Raw genomic sequence first — 17,567 nt, 5'->3', positions numbered from 1 at the left:
TACAAGAATGATCCCAGGTATGAAAGGGTTAATGTATGAGGAGCGTTTGGTGGCTCTGGGCCATCACTGGAGTTCAGAAGGATGAGGGGGGATCTCATTGAAACCTACTGAATATTGAAAGGCCTGGATAGAGTGGACGTGGAGAGGATGTTTCCAGTAGTGGGAGAGTCTAGGACCAGAGAGCACAGCCTCAGAATAGAAGGATATCCCTTTAGAACTGAGATGAGGAGGACTTTCTTTAGCCAGAGGGTGGTGAATCTGTGGAATTCATTGCCACAGATGGCTGTGGAGGCCAAGTCATTGGGTGTATTTAAAGCGGAGGTTGATAGGTTCTTGATCAGTAAGAGCGTCAAAGGTTACAGGGAGAAGGCAGGAAAATGGGTTTGAGAGGAAAAAATAAATCAGCCACGATCGAATGGTGGAGCAGACTCGATGGGCCGAATAGCCTAATTCTGCTCCGATGTCTTATGGTTTATGTACTGTCCCTTTACATTTAATCTCCCAAGGGGCTGGGTTAAACTCCATCTGCCATTTCTCCGCCCATATCTGCAACTGATCTATATCCCGCTGTATCCTTTGGCAGGCTTCTACTCTATCCACAACACCACCGAACTTCGTATCATCTGCAAACTTACTAACCCACACACCTACACTTTCATCTAGGTCATTTATATACAGTACATCACAGACAGCAGAGGTCCCAGTACGGATCCCTGTGGAGTGTTCTGTAACCAAGTGTGGGGATCAGCTCATCTATTTCAATCTGCATCTGAATGGATGGTGGATGCAGAGACTCCTGCAACATTTTAAGAAGTATGCAGACAAGCATTTGAATCACTAAGGTATGGAAAGCTATGGACCAAGAGGTGATAAATGTGGTTAGTATAGATGGGTTCTTGATGGTTGGCATGTACATGGTGGGGGAAATGGCCTGCTTCTCCGCTCAGTGACCGTTAACACCCATACTGGGTTCAATTCTGGCCGCTGCCTGTAAGGAGTTTGTATGTTCTTCCCGTGACTGCATGGGTTTCCTCCAGGTGCTCTGGTTTCCTCCCACATTCCAAAGAGGTACGGGTTAGGAAGTTGTGCGCCTGCTATGTTGGTGCCAGAAGCGTGGCGACACTTGTGGGCTGCCCCCAGAACACTCTACACAAAAGATGCATTTCACTCTGTGTTTCAATGTATGTGTGACTAATAAAGATATCTTATCTCATCTTAAAGTATCAAATACCATTCCTTTCCAGCTTTTCAGCTGGGACGCTCAGTTATTTTTCTTTCTCAATCAGAAGCAAATCCTTTCATGATTTCACCATACGAGGTGCAGGGGCAGGTTCATTGTTGAAGTTGTTCTAATAAATTGGCGGGAGATGTGGGGAACTGGTCTCTGAAGCAGCAATACTGTTGCAGTTGTGTGTGTACTGCTAAGCTACCATGAAATGAGAAAAGCATCCACGTAACTGTTCAGCTTACACAGTTGGGAAAATAGTCAAGGTAAGGTGGAGCCAAGCATTGCAAACATTCTTATGTTAAGCTCAGTGTCAAAACTGAGCTGAACATTCCTCGTGGATTTATTGGAATAAATTCAGCAAGGAAGCTGGATCTCGTATGATGAAGACGTGAAAGGATTTCATAGAACAGTACAGCACAATACAGGCCCTTTGGCCCACAATGTTGTACCAACCTTTAAACCTCGCCTAAGACTATCTAACCCCTTCCTCCCACATATCCCCCTATTTTAAATTCCTCCATATGCTTATCTGGTAATCTCTTGAATTTGACCAATGTACCTGCCTCCACCACCACCCCAGGCAGCACATTCCATGCCCCAACCACTCTCTGGGTAAAAAACCTCCCCCTGATATCTCCCTTGAACTTCCCACCCATTACTTTAAAGCCATGCCCTCTTGTATTGAGCATTGGTGCCCTGGGAAAGAGGTGCTGACTGAGATTTCTTTCTGATTGAGAAAGAAGAATAATTGAGCATCCCAGCTGAAAAGCTAGAAAGGAACGGTTTAGATACTTTGTGGTTGTTAACCGACACAGCACAGAAATGGGCCATTTGGCCCACCATGTACATGGCAACCATGAAGAACCCATCTATACTGCAGTTCAGTTGACGCTTGCGAGAAAGACACCTCAACGCCTGAGTGGGATCCCGTCTCAGAAACGGGCACAAATGGTAATTCATCTTTTCATGATCAGATGTTCATTGACTTGTGCCTCTTGTATTGTCTGCAGATTTCCTGCAGTCACATCTTTCCTTCTTCCGGGAGCTTTATTGCCAATGCTGTGGTCACCTACCAGTGGGGTGGGATATATGATTCACAGCAAATAATCTATTGCACAATAAGCAAGGTCATTTTAGTCGATGATGACAAGTTCTCTCATGAATTGTAGTGGAAGGAATAATATACTCTTCAATATATTGCACTGTATTGTAAACATCCATCTATTTTCCTTTTGTGAAAATAACCAAACAAGCTGAGGTGCCACATCTAAAATTTAAAAATAATGCATAATTAAGGACTATATTTTAATATTTTCTTCTGAATAGTCTGCATCATAAGAAGACAGGAAGGAGATAGAGAGCTTAGTGACATGGTGTCATGACAACAACCTTTCCCTCAATGTCAACAAAACGAAAGAACTGGTCATTGACTTCAGGAAAGGGGGCGGTGTACATGCACCTGTCTAGATGAATGGTGCTGAGATCAAGAGGGTTGAGAGCTTCAAGTTCCTGGGAGTGAACATCACCAATAGCCTGTCCTGGTCAAATCATATAGATGCCACAGCCAAGAAAGCTCACCAGTGCCTCTACTTCATCAGGAGGCTAAAGAAATTCAGTGTGTCCCTTTTGACACTCACCAACTTTTATTGATGCACCATAGAAAGCATCCTATCTGGATGCACCATGGCTCAGTACGGCAACTGCTCTGCCCAGGAACGCAAGAAACTGCAGAGAGTTGTGGACATAGCCCAGCGCGTCACGGAAACCAGCCTCCCCTCCATGGACTCTGTCTTTACCTCTCGCTGTCTTGGTGAAGCAGCCAGCATAATCAAAGACCCCACCCACCTGGGTCATTCTCTCTTCTCTCCTCTTCTATCATGTAGAAGATACAGGAGCCTGAAGGCACGTACCACCAGACTTAAGGACAGCTTCTATCCCACTGTGATAAGACTATTGAATGGTTCCCTTATACGATGAAATGGACTCTGACCTCACAATCTACCTTGTTGTGACCTTGCACCTTATGTCTACCTGCACTGCACTTTCTCTGCAGCTGTGACACTTTACTCTGTACTGTTATCGTTTTTACCTTGATATAGGACCAATTGATAACGGTGCAGGAGCTATTATAATGGACGATAGAAAGATGGCAGAGGAATTGAATGAATATTTTGCATCGGTCTTCATCGTGGAGGACATCAGCAATGTGCCGGTTAGTCAGGAGTCTCACGAAATGGAATTGAGTTCAGTTAAGATTACTAGGGAGAAGGTGCTAGGAAAACTAAATGGACTAAAGACTGATAAGTCTCCCGGACCGGATGAGGTGCATCCCCGGGTTCTGAAGGAGGTGGCTTTAGAGATAGCAGAGGCATTGGCAATTATTTTTCAGAAATCAATAGATTCCGGCGTGGTTCCGGAGGACTGGAGGGTCGCAAATGTAGTTCCGTTGTATAAGAAAGGTGGGAGGCAGCATAAAGGAAATTACAGACCTATTAGTCTGACGTCAGTGTTGGGAAAGTTATTGGAATCTATCCTCAAAGACGGGGTTACGGAATACCTAGAGGCGCAGGGCAGGATAGGTCCTAGCCAACATGGTTTTGTGAAGGGAAGATCCTGCCTGACCAACCTATTGGAGTTTTTTGAAGAAATCACAGGTAAGGTGGATAAGGGAGAGGTGGTAGATGTTGTGTATTTAGACTTTCAAAAGGCCTTTGATAAGGTGCCTCACAAGAGACTGATTAATAAGATGAGAGGTCATGGAATTACGGGTAGGATAACAGAATGGGTGGAGCATTGGCTGGTTGACAGGAAGCAAAGAGTGGAAATAAAAGGATCTCGTTCTGGTCGGTTACCGGTTACTAGTGGTGTGCCGCAGGGGTCGGTGTTGGGACCGCTCCTTTTTACCTTGTACATTAACGACTTGGATGATGGAATAAATGGTTTCGTGGCTAAGTTTGCGGATGACACCAAGATAGGGGGAGGAGTAGGGAGTATTGAAGAGATAGGAAGGTTGCAGAGGGACCTAGACAGTTTAGCAGAATGGGCAAGGAAATGGCAGATGAGATTCAATGTAGGGAAATGTGCAGTTGTACACTTTGGAAGCAGAAATAAGCGGGCAGATTATTATCTAGGAGGAGAGAAAATCCAAAGCACGGAAGTACAAAGGGACTTGGGGGTACTCGTGCAGGATACCTTAAAGGTTAACCACCAGGTCGGATCGGTGGTAAAGAAAGTGAATGCTATGTTGGCATTCATTTCGAGAGGTATAGTGTATAAAAGTAAGGAAGTGTTAATGAGGCTCTACGGGGCACAAGTGAGGCCTCATTTGGAATATTGTGCGCCGTTTTGGGCCCCACATCTTAGGAAGGATGTATAGATGTTGGAGAGGGTTCAGAGGAGATTTACGAGGATGATTCCAGGAATGAAAGGGCTTAAGTATGAGGAGCGTTTGTCGGCTCTTGGACTGTACTCGCTGGAGTATAGAAGAATGAGAGGGGACCTCATAGCGACATTTAAAATATTGATAGGAAAGGACAGAGTAGATGTGGCTAGGCTGTTTCCCTTGGTGGGTGAGTCCAGGACCAGAGGGCACAATCTTAGAATTAGAGGGTACAGTTTCAAAACAGAGATGACGAAAAATTTCTTTAGCCAGAGGGTGGTGAATTTGTGGAACTCCTTGCCACGTACAACAGTGGAGGCCAGATCAGTGGGGGCGTTCAAGGAGGAGATAGATAGATATCTAAATAGTCAGGATATCAAGGGATATGGGGATAAGGCCGGAAATTGGGATTAGAATAGTTTTTTTTCTTCTTCTTCTTCCCCCATTCCCCATTTCTCATTTCTATTTCCCTTTCCTTGGAGCAGACTCGATGGGCCGAATGGCCTGCTTCTGCTCCCTTGTCTTGTGATCTTGTGATCTTGTGACCTCAATGCACTCTGTACTAACTCAATGTAAATTTACTGTGTAAATAATTGACCTGTACGATCAGTATGCAAGACAAGTTTTTCACTGTACCTCGGTACAAGTGACAATTATAAACCAAGACCAATACCAATAAGGAGACTAAATGATTATTGCACTGTTGGAAATCTCATATGTAAAACAACATTTTTTAAACTTCCCTCAAACCCCAGTAATATATCTTGTGAAGCCACAATATCTATTCCAATTTTCTGCCTGTATTTTTTTCATCAAATCACAGAAATCTACCTTGAAAACTCAGACTGCCCATTTCCCTCCATAGATGCTGCCTGACCCACTGAGTTCCTCCAACATTTTGTGCATTGCTACAAAACTCAATTTTATTCTGTTAACGTCATAATCGATTTAACATGACTGAACGTTACAACATTTTCTATTTCTTTACAAGAAGTTTGTGCTCTCCAAAAGGAAGCATTCCCGGTTAATGTTATGAACTGACTGAAACATGCAATACGTATAAAATGTCAGTATTCTTCAAGTGACACTGTATGAAGGAGAGGGGTAAAGGGATAAAGCTGAGGAAATGTCTTAATCTGGGTTCAATTGTTTCAAATGTCAGAGTAAAAGAAGAAGCTGTATATGGTGATGAGGCTTTTGGTTGGAGAGGAGGTGACTGAGCAATGTTCCTGTAAATCAAGCTTTCTGTACACCCTGCTGTAAGTTGTGTAATATTTATTTGGAGATAAGCTCCGTTTACTGCAGTCTGGAGAAATTGCTCTGTTCATGTTGGGAGAAGTTGCTGTGGCCTGTTTCCTTTAGTCTTTAAATAGACTGTCCATTGAGAAAGTGACACACAAAAAGTGCTGGAGCAACTCAGCGGGTCAGGCAGCATCCGTGGAGGGAAATAAACAGTCGACGTTTCATCAGGACTGGAAAGGAAGAGGGCAGAAGCCAGAATAAGAAGGTGAGGGGAGGGGGAGGAGCACACGCAGCCAGGTGAGAGGTGAGTCCAGGTGATAGGTGGGTTCAGGTGAGAGGGGGAAGGTAGGTGGGTGGGGGAGGGGGAGAAGGTGTAATAAGCTGAGAGGTGACGGGTAGAAGAGGCAAAGGACTGAAGAAGGAGGAATCCGGTAGGAGAGGGCAGTGGACCATGGAATAAAGGATGGGGGAGGGGAGGAGAGGAGATGGGCAGGTCATCAAGGCCGGGGAAGGGAGCCACAGGAATAAGAGCCACTCCTTTGTCTTCCCTTATTCCTGTGGCTCCCTTCCCCGGCCTTGATGACCTGCCCATCTCCTCTCCTCCCTTCCCCCATCCTTTATTCCATGGTCCACTGCCCTCTCCTACCGGATTCCTCCTTCTTCAGCCCTTTGCCTCTTCTACCCGTCACCTCTCAGCTCATCACACCTTCTCCCCCTCCCACCTACCTTCCCCCCTCACCTGGACTCACCTGTCCCCTGCCAGCGTGTGCTCCTCCCCCTCCCCCCACCTTCTTATTCCGGCTTCTGCCCTCTTCCTTTCCAGTCCTGATGAAGGGTCTCGACCCGAAACGTCGACTGTTTATTTCCCTCCATAGATGCTGCCCGACCCGCTGAGTTCCTCCAACACTTTGTGTGCATTGCTCCAGATTCCAGCATCTGCAGAATTTCTTGTGTCTTCATTGAGAAAGTTGATGTTGTTTTGTTGGATCCTGTCTGTGTGGAGTTTGTGTGGTCTCTCTGTGACCGTCTGGGTTTCCTCTGGGTTCTCTTTCCCCTCCCACATCCCAAAGACGGCTCAGTTGATTAGTTGGCTCCAGTAAGTTACCCCTTAGCACAGGGTAATGGCAAAAAGAATCAAAGGGAAGTTGCTGGGCAGGTTTGAAAAAGGATCCGCAGTGAAATTTGAAGAGAGCAAGTGGAACCAATGGGATTGCTCCGCCTGGGAGACAGCACAGACTCAATTGGCCAAATCCTGGGCCTGTTATTAATGTGAGATAAGATAATAGACTGTCCAGTGTGAATCATACATCCCACTTCACCTCCAAGTCTTTGGCTTTCACAGAGCTGGCAGTAGCCCTTTGTGAAAATAAGCAAACCAACCGAGCTGACACACTTGGCCTTTCAGTTAAGTTCGATATAAAGATTTCTTTACCACGCATCTGTCAGCTGAATGGGAAAAGAAGTCTGAGGCTGGTACAGTTTGACAGCGGTGAACTGGGGACGTGCTTCAACATGGTGACATTTCAAGCATTCCAACTTTAGATCTGTTTTCTCAGCATAGTCTTGAGTTTTGCACACACTAATCCTTTCATCATAGAACATAGAACATAGAACACTACAGCACAGTACAGGCCCTTTGGCCCACAATGTTGTGCCGACATTTTATCCTGCTCTAAGATTTATCTAACCCTTCCCTGCCACATAGCCTCCTATTTTTCTATCTTTCATGTGTCTATCTAAGAGTCTCTTAAATGTCCCTAATGCATCTGCCCCCACAACCTCTGCCGGCAGTGCGTTCCACGCACCCACCACTCTCTGTGTAAAAAAACTTACGCCTGACATCCCCCTTATACCTTCCTCCAATCACCTTAAAATTATGTCCCCTCATGTTAGCCATTTTCGCCCTGGGAAAAAGTCTCTGACTGTCCACTCGATCTATGCCTCTTATCATCTTGTTCACCTCTATCAAGTCACCTCTCATCCTCCTTCTCTCCAAAGAGAAAAACCCGAGCTCACTCAACCTATCCTCATAAGACATGCTCTCCAATCCAGGCAACATCCTGGTAAATCTCCTCTGCGTCCTCTCGAAAGCTTCCACATCCTTCCTATAATGAGGGGACCAGAACTGAACACAACACTCCAAGTGCGGTTTCACATCAACACCAACACACAGAGGAAAATCTCCTTTTCACTTTTCGATCACCTCAAACCTATAACTCGGCTATCAGTTATTGAAGAATGAAGTATTCTATGTGCAATTGTCAAAGAACAGGGAAACTGAAATTTATCATTCAACACAATTGCAAGCGTTAGAGGTGCAGGTTATTTCTCACCTTGATAACATGTATACAGCAAAGCTAAGAGAAAACAACATATCACAGCTTAAGAAAGAATTATTGATCAGCATCTCACCTTTATATATAGGGAGTGAAGACTGCGGGAGAGGTTAGAGGTCATGTAGTAATTACATGGAGCAATGGGAGAGAAACGAATGTGTGATCCAGAGGTTAGACAAGTGACAGGTGAGAGAGATAGAGGAATGGACTGGGATATGTCCCGGGAGCACGGCATGGTCTGGTACGTTTCATTGCACACAGTGGGATGTGAGACGGACGTTAGGATAGCAGAGAGTGGGAAGAGCCACTGTTGAAGAAAAGCAGACAGTAAAATAGATGGCAAAACACTGCAAACAAAGACATTGCAGAGTTACATTTTGGAGGTGAAATTTCTACAGGAGGTAACTTTATCAAATCAAAAGCAAAGTGCAAGTATATTTTAAAAATTCCACTTTATTACTTATCAACTGGAATTATCTTCATAAAGGAAATAATGATGCAGCACAAAGAGTGTCAATAAAAATAGGCCTCCAAATGCAATTCAGAAAGCAAATCGAAATGATAAACTTGATCACACACATTGATTCAGTGCACAGAAGGACATTGAGAAGAACACCAAGCACTGTACTTGACTAGAGTGCAAATGAAATGCCATTAAAACTGCAGGGGCATACACAGAAATTCAAATCTGACTGCTTTAGAAGAGCTCAATAAACAGATGCATATTACATTGGTACCTGGTTAGCATTGCCCAACAAAATATGGATCTGCATAGCATTCATGACCCAAGGGTAAGACGTGGTGCAGCTAGTAGAGTCACTGCCTCGCAGCACCAAAGACCCAGGTTCAATCCTGACCTCCGGCGCTGTCTGGGTGGAGTTTGCACGTTCTCCCTGTGACCACGTGTTTCCTCTGGGTGCTCCTGCTTCCTCCCACGTCCCAGAGACGTGAAGATTGGTAGGTTAATTGGCCACTGTAAATTGCCCTTTGCGTATAGGTGAATGGTAGAATCTGGGGGGACTTGATGGAGACGTAGAGAGAATATAAAATGGAATCTAGTGTAATTGGGCGGTTAGTACTCAGTGTGGGCTTGGTGGGTTCTCTATGACTTTATGACTAAGAATTACTAAAAATCAAGGAGAAGAAAAAAACCATCAACATTTACTTGCTTGTCAGCTTACCAAACATGGCCACGTTGATCACTTTGGTCAGCCTATGAGACCACTTACATCACTGGTGCTCATCCAGTGAGAGTGCAGCATACTGTGTCCCCTTATAGAGCTGATTCAATTAACACTCTCGTTCCTGGCAATGCATCCTGAGTGCTCAGGAGATACCAGTGTGGAGATATGCACACTCCCCTATTGTGCTTAATGATTATTAGAGGGGTTTGTTCTCCTGAATTCCCTCTCCCATCCATCTTGCCACCAGCAAGTCCCTGAAAAAATGAGTTTCCAAGAGGTTGAACTGAGAAAGTATTCATCTGCAGCAGAATTTCCATCCCAAGAATCAGGAGACATCTGTAAGTGCATTTAATATCAGGAATGAAGTTTAGAAAGCACTACTTGTTGCCAAGTCGCTCACTTGGAAATTCCTCAATCCTTTGATGATGTAATCTTTTGACAGGTAGTTTGGAGAAGTAAGTAAAGGAGAAATGGTCCTGTCAAGTTTGAAGAATTACATTTTGTTTTCTGTTTGTTACTTCTTGGGAGGACAGATTTTTTTAGTCTGCAGGGTATTCTCAAAGAGTCTGAACCTTCACAGAAGAATCTACCATGCACATTGAATTATGCACTACCGGGGTAATTTAATATTCAGCAGATAGCTGTTTGGCAATGCTAACACTACACGTTCTAGTTTTCGACCAAATACTTCTTTGAGTACATCACTGATTATGTTAGGTTGAACTGTACATTTAGAAGGACGTTACTTATGTTTTTCGCAGTCGGGTTTTGTGTTGATTTTTAAAACAACCAACAACATACAGTTAATGCAATAAGACTGCAGGTGTAAGTGATTACATGTCATCTTTGAGATGATGACAATTTAATAGCACGAGTTTCAGTGGTGGGTACGAAAAGGCCAAAGTAATAACACAGATGACTGAGTTCAAAATTATTACTGTTGAATGAATAACACCATCAACTTCCATACTTTAACCACAGACATTACTTTAAAGCAGAAATTTGGATTCAGAAATCTCTGTGTGACAAGAAGTGAAAAGCAGGCAAAATATTGTACACCTTCAAAGGGTAATTCAAAAAAATCTACAGTCAATCGTGGTTCAGTGCAGTGAGTTTCAATCTTGGCTTTTACAGGCTACCTTACCTCTTTGATTTCAGTATCATTGGTTTCATCAGTGTGTTTCCTGAAAGGATTGGAACACATGTCTTCCACCTTGGGTGCTGAAGATGCCTTCTGAAGAGTAGTAACCGGACGAATCACACCAGGTCTTGTCTAGGTTAAAAGATCAGTAAAAGTACAACACCAATGTGCAGTTGCTTTGAAAAGGGTAATTGAAACTGTTAATAATTACGAGAATAATCTCTAAGATCTCACATTTGAATTATTAAGGCATTCAGTCTAGTTTAACAGAGGTAGCAATTATCACCTTAGGAGAAAAAGCACTAATTATATACAAATTATACAAGGATCATTCAGATAAACATTCCTATGAATATGCAGAACAGAAATTCAAAGATGTAAGACAAGAGCTAGGACATAATTTTAAATCTGACAGGATCAAGCAAAGTTATTAATCATCATGCCATAAGATAAAGGAGCAGAATTAGGCCATTCAGCCCGTCGAGTCTGCTCCACCATTCGATCATAGCTGATTTCTTTTCAACCCCATTCTCCCACCTTCTCACCGTAACCCTTAACCCCCTTACCAATCAAGAATCTATCAATTTCTGCCTTATATACTCCCAATGATTTGGCCTAAACAACCACCTGTGGCATCGAGTCCCACAGATTCACCGCCCTCTGGCTGAAGAAATTCCTCCTCATCTCAATCTTAAAGTGATGTCCCTTTTTCCTAAGGCTGTGCCCTTGGATCCTAGACTTTCCCACTAATAGAACATAGAATATTACAGCACAGTACAGGCCCTTCGGCCCACAATGTTGTGTCGACATTTTATCCTGCCCTAAGATCTATCTAACCCCTCCCTCCACCATAGCCCTCCGTTTCTCTATCATTCATGTGGCTATCTAACAGTCTCTTAAATGTTCCCAATGTATCTGCCTCCACAACCTCTGCCAGCAGTGCGTTCCACGCACCCACCACTCTCTGTGTAAAAAAACTTATCCCTGACATCCCCCTTATACCTTCCTCCAATCAGCTTAAAATTATGTCCCCTCGTGTTAGACATTGTCACTCTGGGAACAAGTCTCTGACTGTCCACTTGATCTATGCCTCTTATCATCCTGTACACCTCTGTCAAGTCACCTCTCATCCTCCTCTCCAAAGAGAAAAGCCCTAGCTCACTCAACCTATCCTCATAAGACATGCTCTCCAATCCAGGCAGCATCCTGCTAAATCTCCTCTGCACCCTCTCTAAAGCTTCCACATCCTTCCTATAATGAGGGGACCAGAACTGAACACAATACTCCAAGTGTGGTCTGACCAGAGTTCTATACAGCTGCAACATCACCTCACGGCTCTTGAACTCAATACCTCAACTAGTGAAGGCCAACACACCATACGCCTTCTTAACAATCCTATCGACCTGTACGGCAACCTTGAGGGATCTATGGATGTGAACCCCAAGATCCCTTTGTTCCTCCACACTGCTAAGAGTCCTGCCTTTAACTTTGTATTCTGCCTTCAAATTCGATCTTCCAAAGTGTATCACTTCATACTTTTCCAGAAACATCCTCTCCACATCCACTGTATCCAGGCCATTCAGTATCCCATAGGTTTCAATGAGATCCACCCCCATCCTTCTGAACTCCATCAAGTACAGGCCCAGAGACATCAAATGCTCCTCATACGTTAAGCCCTTCATTCCCAGGATCATTCTTGTAAACCTCCTCTGGACCCTCTTCAATGCCAGCACATCCTTCCTTAGATACGGGGCCCAAAACTGCTCACAATTCTCCAGATGTGGCCTGACCAACGTCTTATAAAGCCTCAGCATTACATCCTTGCTTTTATATTCTAGTCCTCTCGAAATGAATGCCAACATTGCATTTGCCTTCCTTACTACTGACTCAACCTGCAAGTTAACCTTCAGGGATTCCTGCACTAAAACTCTCAAGTCCCTTTGTACGTCCAATTTCTGAATTCTCTACACATTTAGAAAATCGTCTATGCCTTTATTCTTCCTACCAAAGTGCATGACCCCACACTTCCCTACGATTGGCCATTTCTTAGCCCATTTCCCCAACCCGTCCAAGTCCGTCTACAAACTCCCTGCCTCTGCAACACTACCTGCCCCTCCACCTATCTTTGTATCATCTGCAAACTTGGCCAAAATGCCATCAATTCCTTCACCCAGATCATGAGATCAAAACTCAAAGGGTTTTCTAACTGCCTCTAGATGTGATTTTCAACATAGAAAGCAACAAATTGTTTATAAGAGAAGGAGGATGAGAGGGGACTCGATAGAGGTGCACAAGATGATAAGAGGCATAGATCGAGTGGACAGTCAGAGACTTTTTCCCAGGGTGACAATGGCTGACACGAGGGGACATAATTTTAAGGTGATTGGAGGAAGGTATAAGGGGGATGTCAGGGGTAAGTCTTTTACACAGAGAGTGGTGGGTGCATGGAATGGGGGGCAGAGACATTAGGGACATTTAAGAGAATCTTAGATAGACACATGAATGATAGAGGAATTGGGGGCTATGTGGGAGGGAAGGGTTAGATAGATCTTTGAGCAGGATAAAATGTTGGCACAACATTGTGGGTCAAAGGACCTGTACTGTGTTGTATGTTCTATGTTTAACCCTTATTGGTGCTGTCAGGGTAACAGTTATCTGGTGAATTATCTGGTAGAATTCTTTTCCAACACAAAATATAGTGATATTCTATCAATATGAGTCAATCCATATTGACCCATATTGACACATCAGCCCTCAATGATAAGCATGCTAGTGGATAGAAGTTAGACCAGCACTGGTGACCAGGATAACAGAAGGCTGTAGGAGTGGCAAATTGGCAAACGTCCATAATTTTCCTTCTTGAAAATAGATTTTTGAAAGGGATGGACCTACGATTCCTTTGTACGTTGCTCTGGGGAGCCGAGAAGAACTGTTTCTCTCTGATCCACCAGTGCTCCCCCAAAACAAATGTCCATTTTGTGAACGAGCCACATCTTTCAAATTCAGGCACGCCGTTGAAAAATATAGCTTTTCACACGCAAGTGAGAAAGAATTTTAATTATTAATGCACCAGCCTCAATGCATGATGAAAGGAAATAACAGAAGTTCAGAGAGAGAGATCGGGGCAGCCCCAGCAAGATGGTCATAGGCAGAGAAGTGTGTTCAGTGCATCCCCAAGGATACCCACTCCTTCACCACTGCAGTATTGGGTTAGAAATAATTCCAAATTGTTCACTCCATCACTTTATTCCTGAGCTGAGCAACCAGCTGACTTTGGGTTCAGTCTCGCCAGGGTCAATAGGGAAATTGAATTCAGCAGGTACGAGAACAGCAGATCAGATCTCAAGTCAGCATTACATTCTAGTTGTCGTAATGACTACCTTACGGGAGGTGCCCTCACCCAAGCTCCTTTACAAATTTGGCAGTCAGCGTAGTTCCTTCATGTATGGATCAACATCACAGACGCAATTTGGGTCCAGCAAGACCTCTTAAAGTGCCCAAATGTAGGACGAGTGTAAATGGATGGTAAGTGGCCGGCACGGACTCAGTGGGCTGAAGGACCTGCTTCTGTACTGTGTCCCTCTGTGAGTCTATAGGACCATTAGGCATGGATCCTGACTGAGAGTGTGTCTTGCTAATTGAGTAGTGAAGGTGCAGTGATTTGAACAAACACACACACACACACACACACGCACACACACTGCCCTGCATTTTGCAACTCCTACATTCCTCGATCTTTGTTCCCGCTCTCTAACTGCTCCCATCCACTCACTTACCAGATCCCTTCTTTACAGTTTACCCCCATGGTCACCCCGGTTTTCCCCCATCAGAGATGATTCCCCCTCCCCACCCTCCCTGCAGCTCAACAAGCATCATTTGTCTCCTTCATGGTTCTGATGAAGGGTCTTCAACCTGAAACGTGAACTCTGGTTCTCTTCCCACAGATGCTGCCTGACCTGCTGAGTATTTCCAAGAGGAACTGGTCACTGATGTACATTATGAACTGCTGCAGCCAATGGTGACAAATGTTTCTTCGACAGAGCTTCACACACCTAAAATCCAAAGTAGAACTTAACCTGGCAGCTGCAGCAGCTATAGAAATACTTACAGGTCTATTCTCTGTGGACTCATGTGATGATAGATGGAGATTAGCCTGAGTGAGAAATACAAAAATACATAATGAAGCCACACCTATTTTAGAACAACAGTCTGCACAGAACAAACAAGATATTGACTGAAACAAATAACTTGAATAAATAACCTTGTTTAACCTAAATCAGGTGGTGGCTGGCAGCACTTAGAAAGTATTTCAGAGCTGCAGTGTAGAACTGGGCGGCACAGTGGCGCAGCTGCTGCCTCACAGCTCCAGAGATCCGGGTTCGATCCCGACCTCGGTCTGTGTGGACTTCACACATTCTCCCTGTGACCGCGTGGGTTTCCTCCAGGTGCTCCGGTTTCCCAAAGACATGTGGGTTTGCATGTCAATTGGCCGCTGTTCGTTGACCCTGGTGTGCAGGTGAGAGGTAGAATTGGGGGGGGGGGGGTGCGGTGGTGGGATGTAGGGGGTGGGAGGGACAGTTGAGGGAAACACAGGAAGAATGAAATGGGATTGATGTAGGATTGTTCTAGGGGAACGAGGATCTTGAATGGCTTGTATCAGTGGGTGGGTCACACTGAAGTGTCTTCCTTCTGTACAAACACGCTTGCATGCAAGTACCTAACAAAAGAAAGGCAATCTTCCCACTGCCTTTTGTTGTTTAGAATGTCAGAAATAAAATAAGTACAATTCATACGGGCTCCATTCAAAGCATGAAACATTCCACATTGCCTCTGTAGCAGTTCAGGAAACTTAACTGCTCTCAACATAAGACATAGGAGCAGAATTAGGCCATTCAGCCCATCGAGTCTGCTCTGCCATTCGATCATGACTGATTTATTTTTCCCTCTCAACCCCATTCTCCTGCCTTTTCCCTGTAACCTTTGACACCCTTACTAACAAAGGACCTATCAAGCTCCGCTTTAAATACACCCAATGACTTGGCCTCCACAGCCGTCTGTGGCAGTGAATTCCACAGATTCACCACCATCTGGCTAAAGAAATTCCTCCTCATTCACCACACATACACCACACCAAAAAGAAACTCACATATTTGGTTTCCCTTCCAGCTGACTTCGGTACAGGACTAATAGGCTGGAAAGGAAAAAATATTCAAGAATTACCTTATGGCTGAAGTGGAAGGTGGAGATACATTGAGGGCAATCTTTTCATTATTCCTCTTTGTTTCAAAATATGTTTGGTTATTCATAATATAGTCCAAAAAAAATCTTTTGTAAGACCAACGATTTATTACAGAGCCTTCAAAATGTAGATGGATAGACCACATCAAAGTCCAAAGTCGAGTTTACTGTCATACGCACGTCCACGTATACACAGGTGCAATGAAAAACTTACTTGCAGCAGCATCACAGGCACATAGCATCAGATAAGCAGCATTCACAAGAAAAACATGAATTAAACATAAATTAAATATAAGTTTTACAAGTAAAGAACACAATTAGAACAAAAAAAATGTCAATTTTGGTGCAAAGTGATTAAAGTGGTCATAGTGTTGTTAAACTGTACTGATTAGGGTTGTGCCGGTTGGTTCAAGAACCAAGTGGTTGAAGGGAAGTAGCTGTTCTTGAACCTGGTGGTGTGGGACTTCGGGCTTCTGTACCTCCTGCCCAATGGTAGCTGCGAGAAGATGGCACAGCCCGGATGTTGGGAATCTTTGATGATGGATGTTGCCTTCTTGAGGCAGCATCTCCTGTAGATACTACCGATGGTGGGGAGGGATGCGCCCGTGATGTATTGGGCTGAGTTCACCACTTTCTGCAGCTTCTTACATTCCTGTACATTTGAATTGCCGTCCCAGACCCTGATGCAACCAGTCAGGATACTTTCAACAGTACACCTGTAGAAGTTTGTTAGCGTGTTTGGTGACCCTTAACCTCCTAAGAAAGTAAAGATGCTGGCGTGCTTTCCTTGTGATTGCAACCATGGTTACCCGATATGTTAACGCCCAGGAATTTAAAGCTGCTGACTCTCTTCACCGCCAATCCCCCAGAGTAGACTGGTGCATGTTCAACCTCCCTCCCCCTCACTGCTAATATTCATTGTCTAATAAGTCTAATGAATATTCACTATAGGTTTAAACATTGCGAAGTTTATTTAAAAATTTATTTTTTGGTTTGGGAAAGTTGTACATTCGGAAAGCACGTCATGGTGAACTAACTTCTAATAAAGCAACCGATACATTCAGACAGCAAACTGAATTGAGGTAATCAGTCATATGTCAGCAAGGATTGATACTGGATCATCTGTGTTGAGCATGGGGCTGGTTGTGATGGTTTTTACATCACTGCTGCAATAGTCCATCAAACACACAAGGAGAACAGTTTTGGTTTGGAACACAAGATGGGAGCATTCAGGAACAGATCAGCCTGGCACCTTCTGACATGATTCAGCTGTAAAAGATTTCACACCTGAAGGAGGAAGGAAGAACGTGTTGGTCATCATGACTGCTTCCCACCTGAACCTGTGAGCTGCAACACTCAGGGGTAGCAGATACAAACAAGGAGAGCCAGCGACTGGTGGATACTTTTGGGCTTGAGGTGATGACTTAACGGGCCAATTTATCAATGAAACAGTCAGGGTATCACTTCCAGGAAGAAGAACTGTGATCTTAATGTATAACAGTGTGTTAAGAAATCATTTAGCAACCACTGTCCATTTAAAGCTTTTGGAAGAACAAGCAGATTAATTTTTCACTGACACAACAATATAAAGAAGAAACAATTATTTCCAATGTCTAGTTACACCGTAACGCAGAGTCAAATTACGCATAAACCTGGAATAATAACAAACAAACCGTGTCAACCATTGAATTATGAGGAATTAAGAATTAAGTTGTGATTTAAAGCGGAGTACTCGATATTACAGATACATGTCAGCGTGACTTTAACATTCAATCAGCACATGCATCTTTGGTGCATTTGGTTGAGGTCTACTTGTACA

General features: G+C 44.0%; 1 protein-coding gene across 1 annotated transcript in view; it reads right to left on the bottom strand.

Annotated features, from left to right (window-relative positions):
• Positions 1–17,567, bottom strand: part of LOC127575150 (uncharacterized) — a 172,045-nt gene that overhangs the window by 22,094 nt on the left and 132,384 nt on the right. The gene's annotated exons all lie outside the window — the stretch shown is intronic.

The sequence above is a fragment of the Pristis pectinata genome, chromosome 10 (genome assembly GCF_009764475.1).
Source record: "Pristis pectinata isolate sPriPec2 chromosome 10, sPriPec2.1.pri, whole genome shotgun sequence".
In the NCBI taxonomy this organism is placed as follows: Eukaryota; Metazoa; Chordata; class Chondrichthyes; order Rhinopristiformes; family Pristidae; genus Pristis; species Pristis pectinata.
This window is presented reverse-complemented; position numbering and strand designations above follow the sequence as displayed.